The sequence below is a fragment of the Lactuca virosa genome, chromosome 7 (genome assembly GCF_052849685.1).
Source record: "Lactuca virosa cultivar CGN04683 chromosome 7, Lactuca_virosa_CGN04683_v6, whole genome shotgun sequence".
Lineage (NCBI taxonomy): Eukaryota > Viridiplantae > Streptophyta > Magnoliopsida > Asterales > Asteraceae > Lactuca > Lactuca virosa.
Window position 1 is genome coordinate 266,968,999 of NC_136432.1, and position 12,163 is coordinate 266,981,161.

The window sequence follows — 12,163 nt, forward strand, 5'->3', positions numbered from 1 at the left end:
GCTACTATCGGGTCAAGTACATACCAATTATAGTTATAGGCTTAGATAACTAATCCAACAGTCTCCCACTTGGATAAGTCTAATAACTATAACTGTAAGTACGACTTCAAAAACCGACTAGCAATCATAGCTCTCAAAAAGCTGTTGTCAACTGTGATCAATAACGCGTCCTTTAGATAAGGGATCATATATTCCTCCATTCTAGAAGATATCGTATGAACTAAGACATGGATTATAATCATTCTCTCTGTTCATGTGTTGTTTCCCGATTTCCAATTGATGATGACTGACTAATTGAACAGATCAAATTAGTCCAGGCTTGGCCAAGCGCTTAGGGTGTCATCACTAAATCATCGAGGGGGCCCACAGATATCGCTTTTATCGCTCTTAGGGTAAAAGGAATGGATAAACTTCGATTCATATGCTTGCTCAATTTACTCATCAAATCACACGCAACAATACATTTTATAACACCAAGTTACTGGTGCGTTTACGCATCATCAATGTGCAACCGACTCGTAAACTACAACTCATATGTCTCTGCTTCAAGAATATAATATATTATCTTCTCATAATCACTCTTGATAAAATCCATGAAGTGATTTAAATGAGCGTGGGTTTAACCCAATACTCAAATGTTATTACAGGAGTACTCATGAACACTGCAACAAACTTGTGCTATGTCTAAGCACTTAGACAATCTACAGTCGGATTCATGACAGTCTTACCTCATTACTTACTTCCAAAGTATGATTGACTGTGGATGTTTGAATAACCTAGTTATTCGGGAAGTAAAACATGCGATGTGAAACACAAGAATAATCGAATCCAATATGGTCTCAAAACTTTTGAATATAAATAAAATACTTATTATTTAATCACCATATTGATTACACATTATTCAATGTATAATGTTTCGCCTAATCAACTTAATACTTGAATTAAAACAATAGTTATCCCATGCTCCAAGCATGCACACTATGTCTACCTATGGTCCTTACTTTGTGAAATAGATCAATTATAAACATTTCCAATGACACTCATTTCACAATTCCAAATCCTTATCGTAAGTGTAAGAATACGAAATTCTTGCCACTATTAGAATGTGTTAGATTCTAAACTATCATACAATGATCCTTTTGTAATGTCAATGCACCAAAGTCACAGAGACTTGGACAATGATATTACAAATTACTCCACTGGAGATTGTTACAGGACAATTCCATAGATACGAAATCTCATATTCAAAGTACATTCCTTTGAACATCCTTCTTGCATTAAAGTTTCTAACTTACACATAGATTCTTAATATCCAACTCTCATTATGGAAACATTTCCATATTTGCCATGTGACAATCCTATCTATTCATAATCATGTCAATATGGTCCATCCATTACTATACTACCAATTGTCCATAAGCAACCAATATTTGGCGAACCTTGGATTGTCCTTAACAGTTGTTTAACAACTTTGGTCATATACGGTTCTGGTCCATTTTCCTTCTTGATGCCCTAGACACGATTCATAATTTCTTACATAAAGACATGATACTTTACTAGTCTCTCGCTATAACATTTCCATATATATAATTTCCTTATGTTGAATCATTTCATCATAACATTCGTATATGTTCATGACTAAATTCTATTAAAATCTCAATCTAAGCTTTTGGATTTGAAATGAAGTATGAGTTCCTCTCCCTTAATTATAGCAAAACAATTTTTTCAAACTGTTCAACTTTCCAAACTTTCGTCTTCTATAATTAGCATTGCTAACTCGTAATAATTAACGTAATAATTGTGCTCCCACTAGCATAATAATTACATTCTTACAAGCATAACACTTATGCTCCCACTAACTTTGGCATGTACCTAGAAATCAGTTGGACTTCTAGAAATCAATACTTATTGACTTTCTTTCCAAAGTTTAGATTTCTGATACTTGGTGCTTCGAAAAGTCTTTTATTTAGACTTCACAATCTTATACACCTTTCATTAGAAAGCTCACATGTGTGTCTAAACAATTTTAGAACTTACAGCAGTAAGTCCCGAATGTTCAAACTTTTTATGTCATTTCTCACAATTCGAATTATGAAGAGGGATGTTGTAATCATATTTGAATTTGAGAATGCAATTAACACAACTGTAATCTCTTTAAAATCTACTTAGCGAAAGCATTTCCTCACAATCATTTTCATGAAGCGGAGAGAAACCTTTACCACTTAGATTTAATGGTGCATGTGTTCCTATCCATGTGAACCATAATCACAAGACAAGGTTTGTGACAAATCCAAACTCATATGGACTGAACTAGTTCAATCTTAATTTCTTGCCATCTATTAGCACAATGGTCCTACCATTGCTTCCATGTTGTTGAGCAGCTCACCTATACAAATCAATGTACTTTCCATTGATCAATGTGCTTTGCCTTATGCATTCAAATGAGAACTCATAGAACTTACATCTATAGTCAAACTAACTGGATTAGGCACAGAAACAAGAATATGTCAACACGATAGGTTATAAACCTTAAGTCGTGTGCTAGTGATAAACAATAGGTTTATTCTTGATTAGTTCCTGAAGCTATTCGGGACCATTAAGACTCCCACTGACCTCTTGACATATAAGATTCTCCGTCAAGGAACATTTCTCGACAATCAAATATTCAAGAGTTAGTGTGAGTTCTTATTAAGAAAAACATATCACATAATTGGTCTTAGTTGGTCTTTGTCTTATCCAAGACGTCACAATTACCAATTTCAAATGTGCAAGAGTAAGACACCATTCACATTTCATGATGTGTTATAAACCTAATTAAGATTATATCACTCAAGGCACAATCTTGGAGTATGACTCTAAGACTCGATTTTGGAACGAAGTATGACTCACCTTTTTTATTTAACCATTTCAACAATTCTTGATTCCTCATCTTAGTTATGCAAGTGCACTAAGGTGTCCTTAGAGTATAAATTGAGACATGGTTCCATAATCATTAGGATGATCATAAAACACGATACTAAAGTTCTTTCCTTTCCTTTCATATTGGAGAAAATTTTATCTTTCTACCTAATTGATTCTTCTTATTCGTTCTGCTATACATTGAAACTTTTCAAGGTATTAGAATTACAGTTAATCTTGAAAGCATAACCATATTTACTGAACTTTCAGTAAATCATGACAAATATACTTTATCGTCCTTTGTGGGGGACCTGACTAGTACTCATCAATATGTACTAGATCCTTTCATCTTTCACTTGACTTACATACATATGTAAACAAGGAATTAGTCTTAATTTCCCAAGTACCAAGATTTTCATACATCATATGATTCCAGGTTTCTATCCAATTGAAACTTGGGCGATGGGAATCTTTCCTTACTTAGAAAATTACGACACTACCACAATTGATATAACTAACAATCAAACCATTTTCGATATTTCTATTACTAGAAACATATAAACAACAATTTTCACAAATGCCATTGCAAGGAAATATAAAATAAAATCAAAATTTCTTTATTTATATAAGTACGGAAAAACTTGTCCTTACAATGCAAATACAAATGAAAACTATGTTGTTATCTATTCCTAAGCAATCTATCATAACTCCTAAGCAGCAGCTCAAAAAACCTGATCATCGAACCATGCGATCGAAACCCATCTCTTCGCGATCAGAATCAGCTTACTCTTATTTCAAGCTTCATTTCTCTTCTTTGATCCTACAAAACATCAAAATGCAATCTTATCACATCAAGTATTAAGAATATATAAGTAGGAACTTAATAGAGTTAGATAGTGAACTTACCTGAAGTACAACCATACAATTTGATTTTACCATCTCTTAGATCTCTTAGGTAGTCAGGGCAGCTTCACAATCAATGCCCCTTCTCTTGGAAACAGAAACAAACAGACTCTATCGGAATGTTACACGGGACAAACAAAAACTTGCCTTTCTCTTTACCATTTGGTCAAACGGTTTGACCTTGGCTAATCCATTTCCATTGGGAAGAGAAAGCTTTTCTGGACTTCCAATCTCGCCATTCTCAATCTCCATTTAAGTTTGGGAAGTAGATCTTCCAATCAAGTTTGCTTTACCAGTGCGCCAAATCATTGTCGATTCAGCAACAATAAGAAAATAAGTAAGATCGATAAGGGTCACGTCGTGGTCTGTCACATAGTAGTCTTTAACAAACTAACTATATGACTTAAGAAGTGAATGAAGAACCAAGTCAACAGCCAGCTTACTTGGGAACATGACACCCAACATTCCCAACCTGTAAATATGCAACTTTATGTCCAAGACGTGAGCACATACAGACTTTCCATCTTCATGTTTGCTTGCCAATAGGGCTTGAGTGATCTTGAACTTTTCAAGTCGACGAACATGTGGGTCAGGGAGAATAATTGGAGGAGGTGGAGGAAGTGAAGAATGATTTCCATTTTCATGATCGAAGCGTGGAACATCATCTTCATGAGGGAAGCTATTTTCAAAAGATTTGGGAAGACCATAGTTTTCAGAATTAGACATCTACAAGGGAGAAATTCAAGTTAATTGATTTAAGTCCTTAATATAACACCCAAATGAAATATTAAGGTTAGGACCCAACAAAATATTTTACAATTTGGAAGAGGGATGCCGTAATCCATTTCCAAAATATTTGAAGGAAGGTAAATGCCGATTTACCAATTTCCACCATGAAAAACGAAAGTGAACATTAGGTTTTAAATGAATTCAAATTCCTAGATTGTTTGAGATTCATTGAACTTTTCAATGGCATGTTTAATCTCGATTATGCCCTTCAAGTTTGTGACTGAGATACCGAGGATCACAAACAAGGTGTGAATAACCATGCAACTTAGCTTGGTACTCTCGAAGACATTTATCACCCAATCAATGTGCCGGTTAACCACACACGCTCCATTGATCTATTATAATCTCCGAGCTACCCATTGTCGTCCTACATTAGTCCCAAATTAGAGTGCCGGTTAACCACACACGCTCCACTAACGACCAATAAGGTGCAATGTGCAATTTCATGGATTAGCACCAAATCTACATTTTTCCTAAGTAACTAAGATTTGGGAATTTATAAAACATTTAGTTACTAGTATTTCATTATACTTATTAATGAAAGTTTGTGTCCTATCTTACCCGTTCGGCTAACGACCCTCCACTGGTCAAGGGTGCGGTGGGTAAGAGTGGATACCCAATGGCGGTCATTTTACAGGCCGCTTCCATAAACACCCCTTATAGACCGGCTTCGTGAATGAGGCCTACTAACGGTAAGACTGACTTTTAATTTATACATATATAATATATTAGACTTTTAAATTTATATAGTATAAGGGTGTATTTTAAACATTTAAAATACTAGGAGGTTTAATCTTTTAAATAAAAATTAGACTTTTAATTCATCTAAACATTAAACCTTTTTATTATGGATTTATTAATGCTCTTTTAATTAATCTTTTAATTAATTATCAACAAAGTCATAATTAAAAACTTTTAATTCTAAATGTAAGTTATGAAACTAAAAGGTTGTATTTAAAACATTTAAAATACTAGGGTTTTGGTCCTTAATATTTCATAATTAAGACTTTTCAAGTTCCAAAACTTGAGGGAAAGTTTTGAAACTCTTCATAACCTTTTGGATTCCAAAACTTGATGAGAAGTTTGTAACTCTCCATGACCTTTTGAATTCCAAAACTTGATGGCAAGTTTTGGAACTCTTCAAAGCCATTTAGATCAAATTTTAAACTAATAAACTAATCATATAATTTTATCTTTTACCAATTTGACCTAATACTACTAATATACCAAGATAATTTCAAATCAAATAATACAAATAATTAGTTTATCATATAATCTAGTAATTATCTTAAAATTTGACAATTTATCTTTTAGTTCGATGAGAATAATCATTACCTTACCATAAAAATGATACTTATTCGTTGGCGAGCTTGAGTGATTGGAGCACAATTGCAACGGACCTTAACGTGCTTTTGGATGTAACTGAAATGACTCTTGTGTGCTTTGGTTCTTAACGTGCTTTTCGCTGAAATGACTCTTTTTGGTGCTTTTCCGTGAGGGATTTAAATTGAACACAAGGAAAAAAATGAAATTTAAAGGGGATAGATTTGAACAACAATCTAGACCTATAGATTGAGGTTCTAGAAAACAATCAAGACCTATTGACTGAATTCTAATCAAGATCAGGACAACATCCTTCAAATGATCAAGTTCGAGTGTAAGCAACAACTCTAAGGGTATGAACAATGTTCAAGCTTTTAATTTTCAAAAGTGATGATCAAAATACAATACTTTGGCAGCTATATATAGCTCCACAATGATCAAATACGAATTTAAACAAGACCTAAATGAAACATTAACTATCTTAATTATTAAGGGGGTTACAACTTGATTAATAAAGTCTTCAATCAAGGAACCATTATTGCCAACTCTTGGAGTCCAAAACCGACCTCCCCATTTATTCTAGCCCCTTCCAACTTCCCTCCACGTCACCATGCCAAAAAAGTGTGCCACGTCAGCTCCCATACCATTCTGCCATGTGGATAATGTTAATTCAGCATTATTATTATTTTTGGCTGCCAAGTCCGTATCATCTCCTCCCCCTTGAAAAGGAATTGACCTCAATTCCAGCAGGCCATCATCATCCAGATATGGGGAAAGATCTCCTATTTTAAAGGTTGCATGAACTCCATAATCACCAGGTAACTCTAGCTTGTAGGCATTATCATTCACTCTTCCAATCACCTTGTAAGGACCTTCCGCCTTGGGCATTAACTTGTTCTTTCGTTTATTAGGAAAACGATCTTTCCTCATATGTAACCAAACTAAATCACCTTCTTCAAACACTATTGGTTGTCTATGTTTGTTTGATTTTTGCTTGTAAATTTCATTGACGGACTGGATCTTTTCACGAACTTGCTGATGAAGCTTCAACATAGATTTCAACTTTTCACTTGCATCTTTATGGACTCATTCACCCTTTGGTAATGGAATTAAATCCAAAGGTGTGTATGGGTTGACACCATAAACAACCTCAAATGGAGAGTGTCCTGTTGCATATGTAGGAGAACGACTGTATGCAAATTCAGCATGTGCCAATTTAGTATCCCAATCCTTTTGTGTTTTGCCAACCAAACCCCTTAACAACGTGGCCAAGGTTCTATTAGTTACCTCCGTTTGCCCATCAGTTTGTGGGTGATGAGATGTGGTAAATAACAGTTTCATCCCAACCTTTCTCCACAATGTGTTCCAAAAGTAACTCAAAATTTTAGAGTCACGATCAGAAACTATAGTTTTTGGTATGCCATGTAAGCGTACAATCTCTTTGAAATACAAATCAGCCACCATACTAACATCATCCGTCTTGTGACAAGGAACAAAGTGAACCATATTGTAAAAACGATCCACCACCACCATGATTGAATCTTTGCCATGTTGTGTTCTCGGTAATGCTACAATGAAATCCATGGAAACATCTTCCCAAGGGTGATTGGGAATTGGTAAAGGAGTGTACACACCAGGTTTAAAAGAAGTCTTGGTCATATGGCACGTCACACACTTGCTAATTATGTTGGTTACATCCCCCAACATCTTGGGCCAAAAGAAATGTTCACGAAGCACCTCCAACGTTTTTGCCACCCCAAAGTGCCTCGCTAAACCACCACCATGTTCTTCTCGAATCAACAACTCCCTTATGGCATGTTTAGGCACACAAAGGCAATTGCCCTTAAACAAAAGCCCATTTTGCACCATGTATTATCCAATGGGACCACCTGCACATTTTAAAAAGGTTTCTCCAAAATCTGGACCAGAGGCGTAATAATCCTTGAGTGTTTCAAATCCCAACAAACGGACATCAAGAGTAGCCAACAAAGTGTATCGTCTAGACAACGCGTCAGCCACCACGTTGCTTTTTCCATCTTTGTATTTTGATGAGAAATGGAATGATTGGAGAAATTCCACCTACTTAGCATGTCGTGTACTAAGTTTTTGCTGTCCATTAATGTACTTTAAAGATTCGTGATCGGTATGCAACACAAAATGAGTAGCACGTAAATAGTGACTCCAATGGTCCAAAGCATGCACAATTGCATAGAATTCTTTGTCATACGTACAATAATTCATCCTTGCACCATTCAATTTTTCTGAAAAATAGGCTATGGGTCGCTTGCCTTGAATCAACACCGCACCATTGCCCACACCACTAGCACACATTTTACTTCAAAGGGCTGTGAAAAATCAGGAAGTGCCAACACCGGGGCATTGCACAACAACTCCTTCACCTTTTCAAATGCCTTTTGAGCCTCTTCCCCCATGCACAGGCACCTTTCTTTAAACAACCCGTAATAGGACTCATAATAGTGCTGAAATCACGAATAAATCTCCTATAAAAAGAGGCAAGACCATGAAAAGATCTCACTTCAGAAACGTTGGTTGGAATGGGCCAAGATTTAATTGCTTCAATCGTAGACTCATCCACGGATACTCCATCCTTTGACACCACGTATCCCACAAACACTACCTTATCTACAAAAAACGAACATTTTCGAGTTTCCTATAAAGCTTTTGTATCCTAAGGGTCTCAAAAATTTGTTCCAAGTGTTTCACATGCTCCGCTTTACTTTTACACCTCATTCATCAACCTCATAAACGTGATAGGAGCATTAGTTAAGCCAAATGGCATAACAGTCCACTCATACAATCCATGCTTTGTTTTGAATGTCGTCTTCCATTCATCCCCTTCTCTCATCCGGATCTGATGATACCCACTCCTTAGATCAACTTTAGAAAACACAACAGCTCCATGTAATTCATCAAGCATATCATCAAGTCTAGGGATATGAAACCTATATTTGATGGTAATGTTGTTCACGGCTCGGCTATCAATACACATTCTCCAAGATCCATCCTTCTTTGGCACTAAAAGAACGGGTACGACACATGGGCTTAAACTTTCACGCAAATAACCCATTTGCATGAGCTTTCTGATCCGTTTTTGTAATTCTTTAGTTTCTTCCGGATTGCAACGATAAGCTGCTTTGTTTGGTAAGGGGGCACCTGGAATGAGATGAATTTGATGTTCAATGCCACGAATGGGAGGTAAACCTGGTGGGAGTTTCGTTGGAAAAACGTCTCCGTACTTCACAAGTAAATCTGCCAAAGGACCATCTAGTCGCTCGTTTCGATCAACCTTTGCTTCTCCTTTAGCCACCAACATGTACACCACCTCCCCGTGATCAAGGATTTGTTCCACTTCCTTTTCACTAGCCAACATGGTAAGAGTTGGCCTTTTTCCTTGCTTAGTACTCATGGATCTCACGGCTGATGAGGACATGGGCTTAAGCACAATTTTTTTGCCATTATGCTTCAAATCATGTTCGTTAGTCCTCCCCCTATGCACAACATCACGGTCAAATTGTCATGGCCTCCCTAATAGTATATGACATGCAACCATGGGGATGACATCACATAATACCTCGTCTTCATAAGATCCCATTGTGAGAGCAACCTTCACCTGTTTTGTTACTTTGACCTTATTTCCATCATCTAGCCAATAGAGTGCATAAGGCTTAGGGTGATTGGTAGTGATCAGCCCTAATTTTGTCACCATTTCACTTGAGGCCACGTTTGTACAACTTCCACCATTAATAATAAGACTACACCATTTGTCCTTGACAAAACATTTGGTGTGAAATAACTGGTCACGTTGATCAAAATCAGATTGCACCACTTGCGTTTTTAGAGTTCTTATTACCAGGTTTGTGTCATACCTTGGTGCTTCATAACTTTCCTCTTCCTCCACCTCGTCTTCCTCCTATTCTTCAATAAAAATGCTATTCATCCGTTCCTCTTCCAACAGCTCATCACGGTATTCACACGCCTCTCTTAAGGTCACCACCCTTTTGTTTGGGCATGCATTTTGATAATGCCCAAACCCTTGGCATTTGAAACATCGTACCTTGGACAAGTTGGTCTCTTTGTGTGCGTTCGTGGGTTTTTCAGTAACCGAAGCACTAGAAGCACCAATAGAACTAGAAGAAGATGGTTGCTTGGGAAACGATTCCGTTTTGGACCAACTCTTGACTTTGGACGATTCAGCACTTGAACTCCCATACTTTGGTTTAGATTGGGCCTCCACCTTCAAACACAAGCCACAAAGTGTATCAAAATCTGCATAGGGATACAACTCCATGGTATTGGAGATGTTAAAATTCAGGCCATGAAGGAAACGTGACATTTTTTCCTCTTCTATCTCTTCTATATCACCCATCAATGCCAACTTCTCAAACTCATCTATGTACTCTCCCACGGTCAGTTTCCCTTGTCTCAGATCAGCAATTTTTTTGTAGGTGGTTAGTCGATGGTTTAGAGGTACATATCTTTTTCGTAATTTTCTTTTCAAGGATTCCCAAGAAGAAATTCTATCTTTACCTTCACGGTCTCTCTTGGCCTTAAGCCCTTCAAACCACAATGAGGCACCACCATTTAACTTCAGAATGGCATATTTGCAGCACTTTTTGTCATCCAACTCCCTGAACTCGAAAACTCTTTCGATCTTCCGTTCCCAATCCAAGTAACGTTCTGGATCAGTTCCTCCAGAAAATTCAGGCAATTCAGTCAACTTGCATTCCTCCACATGTGGTTGTCCACGAACGGGCGGCCTTCGATTTACACCTTCCGTTACGTTTCTCAATGCTTCTCCTAGATTGCGAAGGAAATTAGGATCTTCCTAATCCATCAAAACTTGCTCTGATACCACTTATGATACGTATTCGTTGGTGAGCTTGAGTGATTGGAGCACAATTGCAGCGGATCTTAGCGAGTTTTTGGCTGTAACTGAAACGACTCTTGTGTGCTTTGGTTCTTAATGTGATTTTGGCTGAAATGACTCTTTTTGGTGCTTTTCCGTGAGGGATTTAACTTGAACACAAGGAAAACAACAAAATTTAAAGGGGATAGATTTGAACAACAATCTAGACCTATAGATTGAGGTTCTAGAAAACAATCAAGACCTATTGACTGAATTCTAATCAAGATCAGGACAACATCCTTCAAATGATCAAGTTCGAGTGTAAGCAACAACTCTAAGGGTATGAACAATGTTCAAGCTTTTCATTTTCAAAAGTGATGATCAAATACAATACTTTGGCAGCTATATATAGCTCCACAATGATCAAATACGAATTTAAACAAGACTTAAATGAATCATTAACTATCTTAATTATTAAGGGGGGTTACAACTTGATTAATAAAGTCTTCAATCAAGGAACCATTATTGCCAACTCTTGGAGTCCAAAACCGACCTCCCCATTTATTCTAGCCCCTTCCAACTTTTGTCCACGTCACCATGCCAACAAAGTGTGCCACGTCAGCTCCCATACCATTCTGCCATGTGGATAATGTTAATTCAACATTATTATTATTTTTGGCTGCCAAGTCTTTTGAATTCGAAAACTTGATGGCATGTTTTGTAACTCTTCAAAGCCATTTAGATCAAATTTTAAACTAATAAACTAATCATATAATTTATCTTTTACCAATTTGACCTAATACTACTAACATAGCAAGATAATTTCAAATCAAATAATACAAATAATTAGTTTATCATATAATCTAGTAATTGTCACACCCCCAAACCAAGGATGGCGGAAACGTCCGGGGGTGGAGGACTTCATGTATAGTATCATAACAGCAATTGTAATAGTAATTCAAGCAAACACAACCAACATACATATAATTAAAAAAATTTACATCATTGTATGAATTACATGTTTACGAATCAATTACAATATGTTGATAAAATATGAAATAGTAGACGCCTTAGCGTCCCATCCTCAAAAGCACTTGATTACCTGTTTAATGATTTCCTGAGAATACAAGTTGTTTGAAAAAGTGTCAACACAAAGGTTGGTGAGTTCATAAGCTTTTGTTTGGTATTATTAAAAGCCTTTCGTTTGTAAAAGTAGTATTTGTGTTAGAAAAATCCAATATTTTCCTTAATGTGTAAATGTAGTCTTAAAACCCAAAGACCGAAATGTACAAGTAATTTGTCATATTTATAGTAAAACAATGCAAGTTTAAATCGACATAAACTCGTTAAATTTTAATGAAGTTCCCGTAAATTCCAATGTTT

The 12,163-nt window shown here is 36.4% G+C and overlaps 1 pseudogene; it reads right to left on the reverse strand.

Annotated features, from left to right (window-relative positions):
• Window positions 1-6,492: 6,492 nt before the first annotated feature.
• On the reverse strand, window positions 6,493-11,518 carry LOC145127753 (uncharacterized; annotated as a pseudogene).
• Window positions 11,519-12,163: the final 645 nt, after the last annotated feature.